Raw genomic sequence first — 17,631 nt, forward strand, 5'->3', positions numbered from 1 at the left:
CAATATCATCGTGCAACCATGTTTCAGTTATGACAATTACATGAGGATTATAACTTAATATAGTAGCCTCGAGGATTTCCGATTTATTAACGACACTGCGGGCGTTAATGTTTCGAACACGAAGTTCTTTAGAATCAGGGGAAGCCTGAACAGAGGAAAGTCAAGCATTTCTGGACTTGTTTTGACGACCGTGCATTTTTATCCTTGTGTTCTTACTCTCATCCCATGTGAAGAGTTCATTGTTAATACGCAGTTTATCATTAAGTAGGCTAACTTTCTTGCCTTGCTCTCTATCAGTTTCAGCGCTATCCCACAGGAGTTTACGTTTCCTTAGGGTGTTTCGCGAGTAATCGTTTTGGACTGATATGCGAGTACCTTTTAGTTTATGAGCATTTTTTAGGATTAGCTGCTTTTCGGTAACATCCTGAAAATAAATGATGACTGGTCTCATACTACCCGCGTTACCGAGGCGATGAATTCTGCCGACAGACTTGCAATCAACAGCAAGCTTCCTAGAAAAAACTTCCTCAAGAACCTTACTTTTAAGAATACTTTCAGTTTCGCCGTCATTCTCTGGAATACCAAAGACAACTAAATTGGATCGTCTGCTCTTATCCTCCAGGTCAGTCAACTTCGCTTCGAGGGATTTTACAGTACGTTCAAGGTCATCGACACGCGAGGCTCGTCTTTCTAGTTCAATTAGCCGGTCTCCCCAACTATCGATAACTTTTTCCATGTTACTTTGTTGTTCTCTGAGTGCAGCCACATCTGCTGTCAACTTTTTCTGGCCAGACAGCAGCTCCTTTAACATGGACTCGATAGAAGCGCCACCATTGTTAGTGGGACCGGGATTTAACTCGACGTCACCGCCCAATAACAATAAACACGCACAATAAACATCATAAGCAATAGAAGCACAGCGTTTGGGGCACGGCAACACCAAAAGACCGCGGCAATCACTCCTAATCGTGCTAGAACAGTTACTAACCTGCACGAGGTAGCAGAACGGTTTGAGCCACATGTTTGCTGATGGTCCGCCGTGCCCACAAAAGGCGTAGGTCTGGTGGTGGTGTCTTTTTAACCGATGCGTCGACGTCACGTGGACCATAAGTGGCGCCAGTCGTGGCGCGTCCCAAAATGGCGAAGATGAGGCGTTGAACCAGCAATGACGCGGCATCGGTGACGTAGTTGGGTCCCATGTACACTTGTTGAAGTCGAGCAGATATGGCTGGTCGATTGCTTTAGGCTTCGGTTGTTGCGGTATCCTTGATCCGGAGAGACCATGAACAAGCACCTGCACGAGGTAGCAGAACGGTTTGAGCCACATGTTTGCTGATGGTCCGCCGTGCCCACAAAAGGCGTAGGTCTGGTGGTGGTGTCTTTTTAACCGATGCGTCGACGTCACGTGGACCATAAGTGGCGCTAGTCGTGGCGCGTCCCAAAATGGCGAAGATGAGGCGTTGAACAATGACGCAATGACGAACCAGCAATGATGGATGACACTTGAGCGAAGATCGTTCCAGTCCCTGGCTGCCTGGGCGAAGATGGAGTGATGGTGGGCTGTGGTGCAAGCAGGGAGAGGGTAGACGGCCTTGTGGTGACATGTGCGGGCTGAAGTGCGATGGGTTGATTGAATGGGAGAGTTATAATGAAACGTATGATAAATTTTGTGATACAGTGATAGTCTAGACATCTTATGACGTAGTTCAAGGTCAGGTAGACCTGCTTCTCTTTTAAAGTTACTAATACTGGCATGACATGAGTAATCCGAGTAGATGAATCTAACTGCGCGGTTTTGAACTACTTCGATGGACTTAGGTTAATTTGAGGTGGGTCCCAAATGGCGGATGCGTACTCTAGTTTTGGGCGAATGAGTGTTTTGTAGGCTAGAAATTTGACTGATGGAGCGGCAAGATGTAAGTTACGACGAAAGTAACCGAGAGCTCTGTTAGCATTGTTAACTACTTCACTCACGTGAGAAGACCAGTTGATATTCTGTGAGATGTTAACACCGAGATATTTAACCCTTAAACTGAGCCCCGCCACGGTGGTCTCGTGGTTATTGCGCTCGACTACCCGAAGGTCGCGGGATCGAATTCCGGCCGCGGCGGCTGCATTTTCGATGGAGGTGAAAATGTTTGAGGCCCGTGTACTTAGATTTAGGTGCCCGTTAAAGAACCTCAGGAGGTCGAAATTTCCGGATCCCTCCACTACGGAAGGAAGGAAGGAAGGAAGGAAGGAACACAAAAAGGAGAAGGCAGGGAGGTTAACCAGACAGCAGTTACGGTTGGCTACCCTACGCCGGGGGAAGGTGAAGAGGAGTGAAAAGATGGGATAGAAAAAGAGAGAGAGAGGGGGGGGGGAGCTTGAAGAAAAAGGATCAATAAATGCGCTGACACGTACGTGGCGGTGGCACTGTACAACAGTCATAGGCGTTCACAAAGGCCCGTAGTCCTTAAGAAGCAGAAATGTGCTTCAACTCCCTTGTGGGCCGCCGAGCGATGGGGGCGGTGCTCCAGCAGCATCTGCACGGAGAGCGGTCGATCGTCTAGTCGTGGACATGAAGTGATTTCGCTAAAAATATAAGGGTAAGGTCTATTAGTCTAAATGACACGGCATCAGAGGTATTTAACTTACGAAAGGCCGCCACACATGGCTGCCCATTTATTTCCAAAAAGTTGTCATGCCTAAATATTGATGAAAATCCTACATAAAGAACAAACACACTACAGGTTTGCCGAGTGTTAAATGTTAAGCTTTATGGTTTTGTTATTATTCAGCACTGGGAAGATCGTGAAAGCCATCTTTGCAGATAAATTACGTATCCAGGAGGATACAAAGTGAGGCAATAATTATCGCTGTCAGCCGCCCAATTAACTAAAAATTTTTAATAAGCTTTCTTGCGGACAACTGGTCTTAGAGACAGAATCTAAGCAGTGTCATATTCTCGTTTCCCCTTTTTTTTCTCTCCTTTTTTTCCTTTTCTTGCTCTTCTTTTTTTTGTAACATCTCTCTTCTATCATCTTTTATCCCCCTTACCCCTTCCCCCAGCACAAGGTAGCCAGCCGGTCAAAGAACTAGCTAACCTCCCTGTCTACCGCTGGTGTGCAAGAAGGCTACGGGCGGCTGACTCTCATAACATTCTTATAAAGAACTTGCACTGCCTAAAAAAATAATAAGGAAGTCCTTTACCGGACTGCTGTCTGGTTAACCTCCCTGCCTTCTCCTTTTTGTGTTCCTTCCTTCCTTCCTTCCTTCCGTAGTGGAGGGATCCGGAAATTTCGACCTCCTGAGGTTCTTTAACGGGCACCTAAATCTAAGTACACGGGCCTCAAACATTTTCACCTCCATCGAAAATGCAGCCGCCGCGGCCGGAATTCGATCCCGCGACCTTCGGGTAGTCGAGCGCAATAACCACGAGACCACCGTGGCGGGGCTCAGTTTAAGGGTTAAATATCTCGGTGTTAACATCTCACAGAATATCAACTGGTCTTCTTTTTTTTGTAACATCTCTCTTCTATCATCTTTTATCCCCCTTACCCCTTCCCCCAGCACAAGGTAGCCAGCCGGTCAAAGAACTAGCTAACCTCCCTTAAGTCCTTAAGTCCTTAAGTCCTTAAGAAGAAGAAACTAGTGGGCCGCATTTTCGATGGAGGCGAAAATGCTTGTGACGAGTTGGCCTAGATTTAGGTGCACGTTAAAGAACCCCAGGTGGTCTAAATTTCCGGAGCCCTCCACTATGGCGTTTCTCATAATCATATCGTGGTTTTGGGACGTTAAACCGTAGATATCCATATTTGAGAAAAATAAATACCAATGTAAATAAATAATTTCAGGAGCAACTTGCCATCGGTGGTTCCTTCAATGAGCATCCGAATTTTGAGCGTGTCGGGCAAAGGATGTCTTGGCTTGTGAATGTGGTGATATGCCCGTGATAAAACGGCCATAACAAATGTCGGAAAGATCCCAAGAATGCCGTTTCACAATGCGATTACTGAGCGAATGGCGGGCAGCGGCTCGGTTCACTCATTGGACAGGTGAGGTTGTAGGCGTCACCGAAGGCAACATTGTCTCCGAAGGTCATAGTCTCTAAATGTGACTTTTTATTAAACAGCGAAGCTGTTTCCAAGTCGTTCCTTGTGAGTCGATCGCAGAAAACTATGATCACCTACATGGATATGTGCCATCTTGAGGCTACCTGAGAAGGGAACACAGTGAGAGAGAGAGGAGAGAGAGAAAAAGAAAGAGAGAGAGAGATAATAAAACGAGAGAAAGGCAGGGAGGTTAACCAGAATTGTAGCATCCGGTTTGCTACCCTACACTAAGGGGGGATGGGGGGAAGGGAAAGAAAGATGGAAAGGACAGCGGAGAGAAGAGCAGGGCGCGCGATAAAAAAAAAGGTATAAACGAAAGGAAGCTGTAGAGCGGGAGTACTACAGCCTATTCAATAGGCCACTGGCACGCAAAAAGAGAGACGGAAAGAGGGATGTAACGAAAAAGGCATATTCCTGCCGAAAAAAAAAATCGTCACGAGGCGTGATTCGAAGGTGAGCAATTCGATCCGAAGGTGAGCAACTGAAGTTTATTTCAAGAAACACTTCCAATATATGTGCATTAACGTAACACGTGGTACGCGAAGCAGAGTAAAATACAGGGGACTTTGGCGGCAACAACCATCTAATTGAAGCCTGGGTATGCTATCTATTTGTCACAAAGTGTCAGGGAGGGTTCAGCAATGCAATATTTACCTCTCATTCAGGCTTCAGTCTCCTGGCATGTTCTCTCATCCCTGTGTAAATACAACCTCGGTATCGGCAAAGCTTGCGCAGCAACCGTATTCGCGGCAGTACTTTGTTATGTTCGAGTGTGAAACGCTTCATATATTTCTCTGGTGCTCACGAAGACGTGTGTTCACTCATCGCCCTGTTTGGCCAACATAGGTAGCACCGCACATAGAGGAATCCTATATACTTTGGCTCAAAGCGAAAAATCCGTCGTAGACTGCTACTGGCTGACTGGTTCGGATGAATTGATACCCACAAAGTGTGAGATCTGCCGGGTTTTTATCCAGAGCGTTTCTTTGTAACTTCTTATTAGTCAGTAAAATTTGGATAGTTCAGGTCTTATTGAACAATGCAGTCACGCTTTCTGTGCCACGGTGCGCTAGGTTTGGTTATCACCATTGAAATCCAATGTTAAATATCTGAAATTACGTGCAATTTTTGACGGCATACAGCAGTGCCGTGAAATTTTTAATTGGAATGTTGATAGAGAGTTTCTATTAATAAGGCATTCTAGTGTTATATTGAGCCAGGAGATAGTATACCTGTTTTGACGTAGAGTGTGTGTGCAAGAAGGCTACGGGCGGCTGACTCTCATAACATTCTTATAAAGAACTTGCACTGCCTAAAAAAATAATAAGGAAGTCCTTTACGCTCAAGGGAAACAGGCTAACTTTTGAAAGAATGTGGGAAGCGATTCTTCATCCTTGCACCTAGTTTTACAATACTTCGCGAAATTCGGTTGACATTAATATCAGGAACAAATAGATGTTTCCATTTGAAAGTTGGGGGAAGGTTCGGAAAGGAACGGTTATGCATGTGTAACTTTTTCGTAATATTTCTTTTGAAAAGTTTTGAGCTCGGGTGAAATAGCACAGATCAATAATGAAGGACCACAAAAATAAAGCAAAAAAGGAACAAAAAAACTCCGTCGAGCCGGATTCGAACCAGCGACCTATGGATGTCCGCATGTGTCACACCTCTACAGTCCACCGCTCTACCAACTGAGCTATCGACGGAACGCATTCTCGAAGGCGGCAAGCTTGATATCGAGGGTTCCCCGCGCCGCGTGACCTACGTTACTGAGGCGTGCCACGCGCCCACTGTAAAACTGGTTCAGCCGCTCAGCGTGATGCTCGCCGCGCGTAAATCTTTGTTTGAACTGCGTCTTTCTCTTAGATGATAGAATATGCTGGCTAATATGACAAATATGGCCCCATGATATCCGACCGCCAAGTTTAGTTGCAGTTTGAATGATTACGCATGCAAGACACTGCAGTGAGCACTCTCGCAAAGCTCCTCCCCGATGTGCCGCGGAAGTTGCCTGCGGCGTTTCATCTGACAACGGGTCGAAGGCATACGTAACGATGATAACGGTTACCCTTTTGCTACCGGCTGGCGATAGCAAGCAATGACTGCTTGCCACATGAGGGAAGAACATGCGTCGATCCTCACCGTCTTGCATGTATAATCATGCAAATCGCAATTAAACTTTGCAGCTGGATATGTCGGGGCACAGACATGCTAGCAGAATTATTCCAAGTTGAACTGTGTAGAAACACGACTGCCTCCAACTTTTCAATACAAATATGCCCACTTGCTGCAGTCATTAAAGGGAAGGAAGGAAGGAAGAAACAAGCGGAAAAACCGGGAGGTTAGCCAGTTCTTTGACCGGCTGGCTACCCTGTGCTGGGGGAAGGAGTAAGGTGGATAAAAGATGATAGAAGAGAGATGTTTCAAAAAAGGAGAGCAAGGAAAAAAAGGAGAGGAAAAAAAAAAGGAAACGAGAATATGACACTGCTTAGAGTCTGTCTCTAAGACCAGTTGTCCGCAAGAAAACTTATTAAAAGTGTTAGTTAATTGGGCGGCTGAAGCGATAATTATTGCCTCACTTTGTATCCTCCTGGATACGTAACTTATCTGCAAAGATGGCTTTCACGATCTTCCCAGTGCTGAATAATAACAAAAACCATAAAGCTTGACTTTTAATACTCGGTAAACCTGTAGTGTGTTTGTTCTTTATGTAGGATGTTCATAAATATTTAGGCATGACAACTTTCTCGAATAAATGGGCAGCCATGTGTGGCGGCGTTTCGTAAGTTACATGCCTCTGATGCTGTGCCATTTTCACTAATAGACCTTTCTCATATATATTTAGCGAAATCACTTCATGTCCACATTAATCCACTCTTCGGTTCTTTTATATCGTTTTGTCGTCGGTGAAAGTCGCGAAGCGCATGCAGGCTAAAATTGTATGCCTAGGAGGCATGCATGCATTATTGGAATTTTATCTGCTGTTTAAGGGTTAACAAAAGGTGATATTCATGAGGCAAGCGATACGAGGGCAGCGACGGCGTTCACAATCAATATTCTGATACAGAGCGTGAAATACCATGCGAGGTGACCGTCGCATTGCATCGCATAGCATAGGAATGTAAGATTACATGAGTATGGCGTAGCCCCTGCCGCGGTGTTCTAGTGGTTACGGAGACCGACTACTGACCCGAAGGTCAGCAGTCGGCTCTGTTAGGATTACACGCAGGGCGCGACTGTTCAAGTTTCTTTGGGAGCTTACGCGAGCATGAGCGATAACGCTGGAATTTTCAATCACTCATTTATAAAAGACGGCGTGTGAGTGAAAGGTGGGCCGATCGCGGAGGCAGTACGAAGCAAATTGAGCTGCTGAAAGCGTAAATTGCATCCGATCATGAAGTCATTGCAAAAGCACGTTAGTTGCAGATAGCTTTCGGAGGGGGCCGCGGCAAGTTGAATACATCGACTTGAAAACAAAAGAAGATGGTTCTCGCCTTCGAGTCGACTGAGGCGGATGCATAACGGACCCTGTGAGCTTTTATTGAGTTATCATTTCCATCCACGGAGTAGCGACGAACGTTAATTGTCACGTAAACAATATTCGTTGCCTTGACAACAGGTCAGGCGGCAGTTCGTGGTCCAAAGTGTCAACCTTCCTTGATAGAAGAACCCAACATACCAAACAGTACGTAGTGTAGGACCGGTGATCGGTTGACGCTATAGCCAGCTTCCTTGCTCTTTCATGTTTTAAAGACGATAGTCTTCCTTGGGATACTTTAACGGACAAATTTTGGTCTGTCTGTCTGTCTTTCTGTTTGTCGGCACGTCACTCGATTCAGCCACCCGGCCAAAGTTGAACCACTTGCCCAAGGGCCAGCCATCTTGAACGGCTGATTACGTTCATACTTGTGTACATTGTTCATCAAAAAGTAAACATTACGCATATCTGAGGTGCAACATCACTAGGTAAGTATTAGGTGGTGTGTTTCTTTAACAGAAAACACATAGATGCGTAATTCTAGAGACCCTAGTTTCTTAAGCTACGCTGAAAATGCGACTGCACTGAAACTTGTCTTCCTCCGTGCCCTCTGCACGAGCTCATTGTTGCGTTTCGGTTTCGGTTCAGTATTGCACTGTACGAATGCCATGGGGCGCCGCTCTGGCATTCCTGTTTTACCGAGATGACGTTCACATAAAACAGTGTGTGGAGAGTACTAGTTGAGTGCGGACGTTTCTTCTGCTTCAGCGCTTCGCGCCAAACCGCGTGTTCGGGCTGGCTGGCGTCGCACTCATGTTTCCCGACGTATTGCCAGATGGCGTCCATATCTCATGCAGCACCTCTTCTGTGGTCTTTAGACGACATTTTCAGCGGAGCACGCAGATACGCGGCCAATTTTTTGTGCCTTGTGCACATCACATTCCTTCCCATTTAACTATTGGAAAAATATGGGCGTAACGGCAGCGAGGAGCGATTGTATTTCGAAATATCTCTACGTGTTGTCAATCGGAAAAGAGATTTGGATTTTATTATGGGAGATAGGATGATAAGCGACGTGTGGGACCCTGCTTGTGTTTCAAGAAGGAGTTCGCAGTACGAAAGCGTACACTAGACGGAAATGAATGGCATAGACAACCGCTCACTGTCATCTGAAATCTCCGTACTAAATATTTATATTGTTCCGTGGTAGCAAATAAGAAGAAGGCGGCAGTCACGCTGGTAGACACGAAACTCTTTGTTGGGCGGATGCTCTGCCCAGAGAACTAAGCAACGCAAAATGCAAGCAAGGGCATGTCTGCAGTGATAACGGCGTCGGTAATACAATGGCCGCCGGAACACGCCGTATTTTATAAATGAGTGATTGAAAGTTCCACCGTTATCACTCGTGCTCACGTAATTCGCGTCCAGCGCATGAACTTACTAGAGCAATCTGAAACAATCGCGAAGCTTTGAAAACATTGCGGCGCGGCCTGCGCCGAGTGGTGCTAACCGTTTTTGTGGGTGAAACCCAATCACATGAAAAAAAAAGACGAAAGAAGGGCACGTGGCTATAGGAATTTATGCTAAGGATTCGGCATTTCAGTACAGTGGACTCTTCATAATAATATCTGGGGTTCTACGTCCCAAAATCAGAATGTGAATATGAGAGACGCCGTAGTGGAGGGCTCCACAAATTTCGATCATCTGATGTTGTGTAACGTGTCCTGACATCGCACAGTACATGGTTCTCTAGCATTTTGCCTCCATCTAAATGCGACCGCCGCGGCCGTGATCAAACCTGCGGCCTTGGGGTCAGCAGCCGAGCACCATAACCACTGTTCAGCCGCGGCGGATAGTATAGTGAGCTCTCGGTCACCTTGTCCGAATATGAAATTTGTATATGGGGTACAAAGGATAATTATTATTAACTAGTGGGGTACTACGTCCCAAACCATCGATATGATTATGAGGGACACCGTAGTGGAGGGCTGCGGAAATTTTGACTACCTGGGGTTCTTCAACGAGCAGCTAAATCTAAGTACACGGGCCTCTATCATTTCGCCGCCATCGAGATATTTGATCCCGCAACCTTCGGGTCAGCAGTCGGTCACCGTAACCACTGGAACACCGCGGAAGGGGCTATGTCATAATCTTGTAATCTGCCATTCCTATGCTTTGCGATGCTGTGCGGTGCTCACCTAGCATGATATTTCACGCTCTGTATTAGAACATTGATTGTGAATGCCGTCGCTGCCCTCGTATCGCTTGCCTCATGAATATCACCTTTTGCTTATTTATTTATTTATTTATTTATTTATTAATTTATTTATTTATTTATTTATTTATTTATTTATTTAATTTATTTAATATACCTCAAAGGGCCCAGCAGAGGGCTTTACATGAGGGTGTGGGCAAACAATGTAGGGTAATAAAAGAATGATTCTATGGCATTTCTAAAGTTATCCGTGTTGGAATGATGTATGACACTTGAGCGAAGATCGTTCCAGTCCCTGGCTGCCTGGGCGAAGATGGAGTGATGGTGGGCTGTGGTGCAAGCAGGGAGAGGGTAGACGGCCTTGTGGTGACATGTGCGGGCTGAAGTGCGATGGGTTGATTGAATGGGAGAGTTATAATGAAACGTATGATAAATTTTGTGATACAGTGATAGTCTAGACATCTTATGACGTAGTTCAAGGTCAGGTAGACCTGCTTCTCTTTTAAAGTTACTAATACTGGCATGACATGAGTAATCCGAGTAGATGAATCTAACTGCGCGGTTTGAACTACTTCGATGGACTTAGGTAATTTGAGGTGGGTCCCAAATGGCGGATGCGTACTCTAGTTTTGGGCGAATGAGTGTTTTGTAGGCTAGAAATTTGACTGATGGAGCGGCAAGATGTAAGTTACGACGAAAGTAACCGAGAGCTCTGTTAGCATTGTTAACTACTTCACTCACGTGAGAAGACCAGTTGATATTCTGTGAGATGTTAACACCGAGATATTTAACCCTTAAACTGAGCCCCGCCACGGTGGTCTCGTGGTTATTGCGCTCGACTACCCGAAGGTCGCGGGATCGAATTCCGGCCGCGGCGGCTGCATTTTCGATGGAGGTGAAAATGTTTGAGGCCCGTGTACTTAGATTTAGGTGCCCGTTAAAGAACCTCAGGAGGTCGAAATTTCCGGATCCCTCCACTACGGAAGGAAGGAAGGAAGGAAGGAACACAAAAAGGAGAAGGCAGGGAGGTTAACCAGACAGCAGTTACGGTTGGCTACCCTACGCCGGGGGAAGGTGAAGAGGAGTGAAAAGATGGGATAGAAAAAGAGAGAGAGAGGGGGGGGGGGGAGCTTGAAGAAAAAGGATCAATAAATGCGCTGACACGTACGTGGCGGTGGCACTGTACAACAGTCATAGGCGTTCACAAAGGCCCGTAGTCCTTAAGAAGCAGAAATGTGCTTCAACTCCCTTGTGGGCCGCCGAGCGATGGGGGCGGTGCTCCAGCAGCATCTGCACGGAGAGCGGTCGATCGTCTAGTCGTGGACATGAAGTGATTTCGCTAAAAATATAAGGGTAAGGTCTATTAGTCTAAATGACACGGCATCAGAGGTATTTAACTTACGAAAGGCCGCCACACATGGCTGCCCATTTATTTCCAAAAAGTTGTCATGCCTAAATATTGATGAAAATCCTACATAACAAACACACTACAGGTTTGCCGAGTGTTAAATGTTAAGCTTTATGGTTTTGTTATTATTCAGCACTGGGAAGATCGTGAAAGCCATCTTTGCAGATAAATTACGTATCCAGGAGGATACAAAGTGAGGCAATAATTATCGCTGTCAGCCGCCCAATTAACTAAAAATTTTTAATAAGCTTTCTTGCGGACAACTGGTCTTAGAGACAGACTCTAAGCAGTGTCATATTCTCGTTTCCCCTTTTTTTTCTCTCCTTTTTTTCCTTTTCTTGCTCTTCTTTTTTTTGTAACATCTCTCTTCTATCATCTTTTATCCCCCTTACCCCTTCCCCCAGCACAAGGTAGCCAGCCGGTCAAAGAACTAGCTAACCTCCCTACCTATCCGCTGGTTTCTTCCTTCCTTCCTTTTAATAAGTGCAGCAAGTGGGCATATTTGTATTGAAAAGTTGGAGGCAGTCGTGTTTCTACACAGTTCCACTTGGAAGAATTCTTCTAGGATGTCTGCGCCCCAAGATATCTCGCTGCAAAGTTTAAATGCGATTTGCATGATTACACATGCAAGACGGTGAGGATTCGGCGCATGTTCTTCCTTCATGTGGCAAGCAGTCATGCTTGCTATCGCCAGCCGGTAGCAAAAGGGTAACCGTTATCATCGTTACGTATGCCTTCGAGCCCGTTGTCAGATGAAACGCCGCAGGTAACTTCCGCGGCACATCGGGGAGGAGCTTTGTGCCAGTGCTCCACTGCAGTGTCTTGCATGCGTAATCATTCAAACCGCCATTAACATTGCGGCGGGATATCACGGGGCCATATTGTCATATTAGCCAGCATATTCTATCATCTAAGAGAAAGACGCAGTTCAAACAAAGACGCACGCGCGCCGAGATCACGTTGAGCGGCTGAACCAGTTTAACAGTGTGCGCGTGGCACGCGTGGCACGCCTCAGTAAAGTAGGTCACGCGGCGTGGGGAACCCTCGAAATCAACGCTTGCCGCCTTCCTGGGCGCGTTCCGTCGATAGCTCAGTTGGTAGAGCGGTGGACTGTAGAGGTATTACTCATGCGGACATCCATAGGTCGCTGGTTCGAATCCGGCTCGACGGAGTTGTTTCTTTTTTTTCTTTGTTTTTGTAGTGCTTCATTATTGATCTGTGCTATTTCACCCAAGCTCAGAACTTGTGTAAAGAAATATCACGAAAAAGTCACGCATGCATAACAGTTCCTTTCCCGACCTTCCCACAACATTCGAACAGAAACATCTAATTGTGCCTCATATTAAAGCCAACTGTATTTCGCGAAGTATTCTAAAAGTAGGTGCAAGAATGAAGAAGCGCTGGAAAACCCACTCCACAGTGACGACTTGACCGCCAGTAACTTTTATCTATTGCCGAATTTGAACAAACACGTCGAGGGAAAGAGGTTTGATTTCTTGAACTCACTTAACACCCACAGAGTGGCTTAGCAACAAGGAAGAAAGTTTTTTTTTAGCAGGGTATCGAAAGCCTTCCGGAAAAATTGGAGAAGTGCATCAGTGTGCGGAGAAATTATGTTCAAAAATAATTTTTTTTCTAAGGCCTGGCAGTATATTCCTGATATGCAAGTTGCAAAACGTTTTGCTCGCCCCTCGTACGTAACAATATTGGCACTAGAGGGTATGCGCATATTACCTACATGACTGACGGTTATAACATGAAAATCATGCCATATCCACGAAGTGAATGATGATTGAGAAGCTCGCTCGGAGATAGTCGTCTTTTGCCTGCGTTAATGTCATCATCAAGGCGCTCGAAGAACAAGAGGAAGAAGACTTCTCTTTCGCCCTAGCGTGCGCATGCTACAGTTGGCTATGCTATATGTGGTTTTGCCTGCGTTAATATCACCATCAAATCGCTTCGATGGACAAGAGGAAGAAGACTTCCCTTTCGCGCGAGCTGCGCCTGTAGCGATCGCCTCTGTAACTAAGGTTACGCTTACGGCGCGGGACATTGCCCCAGCTTAAGAACCTGGCGAGGCAGCTCCTAATAACGTAAAAAGCCTGTCGTGTACTTCACGAAATTCTTTCCCCCAGTGACGTGTGCCACATGATAACAAGGGCCATGGTATGCGAGGACATGTGTGTGAGTATGACAGTATGTGTGAGGACATACGTTGGAAATTTTAAGGTGAGGGTGTTAAGGATCTCTTCTCGCAAAAAAATGTAATGTTGGCGCCCGCGGCGTTATCGGTGAGTGAAAGATCTCGACAAATGCAAAGGATCAGGACTCGAGCCGCAATCGAGCGAATACATTCTGCGTGCCAGTCAAGCATTGTACCGCAAAGCCACGCAAGCTCTTGAATCTGCTTTGGTAAAAGACCCCATGCCCGCGTTATTTCGGGGCAATGTCAATTTGTGGTTGCTATGTTGGGTATCAGCATTGATAAGAATGTAACAAAGATTATATATGCACTACCACGACTCAGCAAGCTTTGCTCGAACCAGGAGGATAGCATAAACGAGTGCTATGTACGATATGCGCATCATCGCACCGTAGCGTGCACTCTTCTTCGATAAAACTGACACGTGAGTGCAGAGGTACGTCGGAACATAAGCTACCGTTGAAGGGCTAATGTTGTCGACGTGCCAGGTAAGCCCACGATATGCACACGACTACTTCAGTCGCACAAACATGTCAATCCAACGCGTAACGTTCGGCTCAAAGCGAAAAAATTCCGGCAAGTCCCACACGTTGTGGGAATCGATTTCATGCGAAGCAGTCAGCGAGTAGCTGCCTATGCCGCATCTTTTTCTTCTTTTTTTTTCTTCATCCAAGAATTACGAGCTAGATCGACGTCTTTGTGTAATTTGAGTAGTTGTGGGCATATCGAGGGCTTTCTAGGCGCGTAGAATTCACTGACGCGCCCAGGGTGTCTTATGATCCGATGTAAGATCCCTACAAGCTCTTAACAACATAGCGTGCACTTCGTTTTATCGAAACGGAGTGCGTGCTAAGATGCTATGAGGTGCGTGTTATGAGTAGCGGTCGTCGGCGTATTCCGCCAGGGTCCACCATCACTTGACTATAGCTTGCATCATCATAATATTTGTTACGTTGTCATCAAAACGGTTAGCCAGCACTGCAACCACACATCATCTTGCCCCGACATGACAGCAGTATAGGGACACTTAAAATGCAGCATAGGCAGCTAGATTCTGACTTCTTCACAAGAAACCGATTCCATCAATGCCTGGGTTCTGCCAGAATTAAAAAAAAAATATTCTTCTTTGGCCCGCAGCTCTTTTTTTGAGAAGGTTAATAGTATTACATGTGCGATTCGAGAATTTAAGGGACACTAAAGAGAAACAATGAATCGGTTTAGATCGATAAATTGTGCTCTGAGAACTCTAATATCGTTAATTTCGCCATCATAGGTTTATTAATAAAGGAGTTTGATTTTTAAATTTCGTGGCGAAATCTCCCCGCGTGACGTCACCAATTTCAAAGCATATTTATCGTATTTTGGCACCATTGAGTCAACAAAATTACCCCAAACTTGGTATGTAAAGTCTATGGCCCCCTCAGAGGACAACGTACTTCATTTTTACCGATTAGGAACCACGTAGTCCCTAGTAGGCGCCGTCAAAACATTTGACGTCACGGCGAATGGTGCGAGAACTACAAGGTGGCGTCGCTACACACATTTTGTTTTTGCGCGTTTTCTCGCTTACTAAGCGTCTTCTCGCAGCAAGCTTGGTGTTTTTGGTATCGTGAAAGAGTACTTTACTAACATGAGAAAAATCGTTTTGCTTTTTAGCGTCCTCTTAAATGCGGACTTGAAATGATGGTTTCTTTGATGTGGCGACCCCACATATGCTCATCCCTATAAGACGTGCTCCAAGTCTTTGTCTCAGGGTGCCAACGTGCCTCTTCATCTGGCTCGTAGCCCTGTACGTGCTATTCTCAGTATATATCAGCTTAACTTCAAACCAAAAAAGAATAATGAAATCCAAGTTCTAATTAAGTCAAAAACTATTCAAACATACTGGAATACGAAAAATGCCAATATTGGCTATCGCAGAAAATATTTTCAAGCTTGTTGCACAACAAACATTGTACAAAAAATTTTGCTTAAATTACACCATTGCATTAAAGTACAACGTCTCGATTTATTTCCCGCCTTTCCTAACATCGCGAATTGCCGCGTACTGACAACGATAATATGCTCATATTTCCAAACAACAATACCGGCCCTGTTATATATATATGTGCCTATAACCGCCGCTTTAAGAGACATTGCCATTCCGCCTCGAACGCGCTCGATAGCGAGAGCGCCATCAATCAAGCAAGACAGTGCACCGGAAGGATCGCTTTTCAGCGGTGGCATAACTTGGAGTAATGTGCTATGGGCCACGTGCAAAAAAAAAAAAAAGGAAAATGAAAGATTACCAGGCACCGGTGAGATTCGAACTCACGATCTCCTGTTTACTAGACAGGCGCTTTAACCAACTAAGCCACGGCGCCGACGAGTACGCTTTTTATCGTCGTTCGTATGAATCCTGTGATTGCATCATTCAGATACCTGCGCGATCGGTCGAAGTACATTGAGTATTGCCTTCACGTATGTACGCGAAGCGCGCTTAATGACTGGAATAAGTGGCTGGTACGCGAAGGGGATGTTTCAGGCATAAGCGAGCCCTTCTGCGACCACCTATAACGCGTGATCTGTGCAATGTAGACAATTTGACCCAGTGTCGATAACCAGAATTACGGCGTCGGAATATATTTCTCACAAAGCCATTTGCGTACCGGATTGTTGCCCGCGGTAGCTTTTCCGTAGACGTGTAGTATACGAAAAAAAAAATACTCCTCGTCCTTTCCTGCATTTTTCCTACTCGTCTTTTCCTACAACTACATTTTTTACATAATAACGACCAACTAGAAGTGGTTTTCGCTGATCTGTCTGTCAACTTATTCAAACGTTATTCTTGTGTCAGGGGGAAATCAACCCCGACCAAATACAGTTAGAGCTATTTATGTATACACCGTTTACCGTTGGTGCACATCCCTGAGGTGCTCCTGCGTGGCGGAGGCTTGTTCACTGCCACCCGCGAGATTGCGCAAACGGCCAAAGAGCACGCTTTATAAAGCAGGGGCAGCGATGGATTTTTTTCAGTGGGGGGCGCACCCACGACCAGCGACTCCCTTCGGAAAGGGGGTGGGGGTGCAGAATGGCGGGGAACTCACTCAAGCTTTTTGTATGAGTGAGTTCCAAAAGCGGACATGTTGAACATGTCTGCTTCTGGAGGCATAGAGGAGGAGGGGTGGGTGAGAGGGGGACTGCGCCCCCGTACGCGCCGGTGGTGCCGCCCCGGTTGTCTATCGACTACGTTTCTCTCCTTTGATGTACAGGGCGGGGTCGCCCGTGCTCACGCGCCAGAGTACGCAAAGAATCGTTGGACTTGCACGGAAAGGCTAGATTCCATTTTATGCTCACATGATTTTTTTCAAGGCCGACTTGCAGGCTAGGGTTCCGGCTAGATATGGAAAAAAAAATTGGTCAAAGCTCCGTGTAAAGGGCTCCTGCAGAAAATGAAAGGTTGTACTAAAGAGAAAGAGACCGTTAGCTAAGATAAACGCCAGGTTATGGCCTGCATTCATCGTATCTCGCACAACATTAAAAAGAAACTGGCGAGTCATTACGATGTCCATGTCGTTCCTTCGGCTGCCTGTAAGCTAAGCAGTGTGTACCCTTTGGTGACAGAAATTAATAAGGGTAGGCCTCGTTGCTCAACAAAACGTGACTAGAAATTCAGCGCCTGTGTTTGTGGTGTAGTGTATGCAATTACCCTCACATGCGACAACCCCTACATGAGAGAAACCAAGAGGCGTTTCAATGAAAGAACACGTGAGCATAACTGGAATGTAAAGAGGAATGCAGGCGGCACTTTGGCCCTGCATTCCAAAGAATGCAAAAACAAAGGCGAGGGTAAGAAAAAGATTCCTTGCAAAGCGATATTAAAAAAGACTTCCTTTTTGTATGTTTTTACAACTGCCGTGCTCAGGCCCAACGTTTATAGATACTTTTTCAGTTCCGTATCTCCTCGCGGCGCGCGTAGGGAGGAGGCGGCCTGCCGCCGCACCCGCCACCACAGCGCTGCAGTCGCGCTTTGCGCTAGGAGGGCGAGGGTCGTCTGCTAGCACGAAGGGCTTCTTCGCATGAGCTATTGCACACGGCCGAATGAGAATTGCGCGAACACTGTACTTGGTCTTTACTCTCCTTACTTAACATTAATTGGACATTTACTTCAATTTGCGCGCGTTATATTGCTCACAAACTTGAAAAGACCTGTACAGACACGCTTCGCAGGCGTCAGTTTTGGGCAATGACAAC

General features: G+C 46.0%; 3 non-coding genes across 3 annotated transcripts; 1 reads left to right on the forward strand and 2 right to left on the reverse strand.

Moving 5' to 3' along the window:
- Window positions 1–5,708: 5,708 nt before the first annotated feature.
- Trnay-gua (transfer RNA tyrosine (anticodon GUA)) lies at window positions 5,709–5,800 on the reverse strand. The gene is given in 2 exon segments: window positions 5,709–5,744; window positions 5,764–5,800. It is a non-coding gene; the product is annotated as a tRNA-Tyr (tRNA).
- Window positions 5,801–12,274: 6,474 nt separating this feature from the next.
- Trnay-gua (transfer RNA tyrosine (anticodon GUA)) lies at window positions 12,275–12,366 on the forward strand. The gene is given in 2 exon segments: window positions 12,275–12,311; window positions 12,331–12,366. It is a non-coding gene; the product is annotated as a tRNA-Tyr (tRNA).
- Window positions 12,367–15,687: 3,321 nt separating this feature from the next.
- On the reverse strand, window positions 15,688–15,761 carry Trnat-agu (transfer RNA threonine (anticodon AGU)). Its single transcript has one exon. It is a non-coding gene; the product is annotated as a tRNA-Thr (tRNA).
- Between the last annotated feature and the right edge of the window lie 1,870 nt (window positions 15,762–17,631).

The sequence above is a fragment of the Rhipicephalus sanguineus genome, chromosome 6 (genome assembly GCF_013339695.2).
Source record: "Rhipicephalus sanguineus isolate Rsan-2018 chromosome 6, BIME_Rsan_1.4, whole genome shotgun sequence".
Classification (NCBI taxonomy): Eukaryota; Metazoa; Arthropoda; class Arachnida; order Ixodida; family Ixodidae; genus Rhipicephalus; species Rhipicephalus sanguineus.